Source organism: Chlorella variabilis, assembly GCF_000147415.1.
Source record: "Chlorella variabilis unplaced genomic scaffold CHLNCscaffold_100, whole genome shotgun sequence".
Taxonomy (NCBI): Eukaryota; Viridiplantae; Chlorophyta; class Trebouxiophyceae; order Chlorellales; family Chlorellaceae; genus Chlorella; species Chlorella variabilis.
The window spans coordinates 1,213-2,163 of record NW_005434999.1 but is presented as its reverse complement, the minus strand read 5'-3'; positions in this window follow the sequence as shown (position 1 = coordinate 2,163).

The following is a 951-nucleotide window of genomic DNA, read 5'->3' as shown; positions in this document are numbered from 1 at the left end:
ACAGCCCTCTGGAGATGGTCAGCTCCACCAAGTACCTGGGCCTCACCTTTTCCCAGTTAAGCAAACAGCGTGGCTTTGCCAGCTGTGCTGATGTGCTTGCCAAGGCAGGGCGGCAGGCCATGTTTGCCATGCGCCGCCGAGCCTGGGAGCGGGGAGTCAGCCTGGTGGAACAGCAGAGCATGCTGTTTGATGTGTTTGTCAAGCCCGTGCTGTCGTATGGCTGCGAGGTGTGGGGGGTTGACATGCTGAATAGGGCAGACTGCTCCTCAGTAGAACGTGTGCACCGCTGGTTCTGCAGGCGGATCCAAGGGCTCCCACGACAAGTGTCCTCAGCGGTGGCGCTGGCGGAGCTGGGCCGTCAGCCGCTGCACCTGTTCTGGGTGCAGCAGCTGGTGCGCTTCCGGAATCGCCTGTAAGCCAGAATGGCCGAGCCGGACCGGGTCCTGGCCTGGGCGTTTGAGGACAACCTGGCGCTGATGCGCGAGGGGACCGATCTCGCCGCCGGCTCGCCCTGCTGGTGCCGGCGCTGGCAGCAGTTTCTGCTGTCGGCACCCACGGACAGCGGAACGATCGTGTGGCTGACGGAGCTGGATGAGAAGACCGTGGTGGAGCGCGCAGCAGCAGCTTACCTTCGCCAGTCCCTGGAGCCGGAGCCCGAGAGCAGCAGCCAGTAGCAGCCAGCAACATCAGCCAACAGCAGCAACTCCCAGTAACACCCAGCAGTACCAACAAATTTGCCTACTACCTACAGCACATTCGCGGCGGCCTGCCCCTTTCCCAACCAGCATATCACTTGCTTGAAGTCTATGACCCCAATCTCCGTATCGCCCTCACTCGCTTTAGAACCAGTTGCCATGACCTTCGCATCGAACGGGAACGCTATTTGCCAAAGGCCATCCAGGCCCCCACCCATGAACGCACGCACGCACGCACGCACGCACGCACGCACGC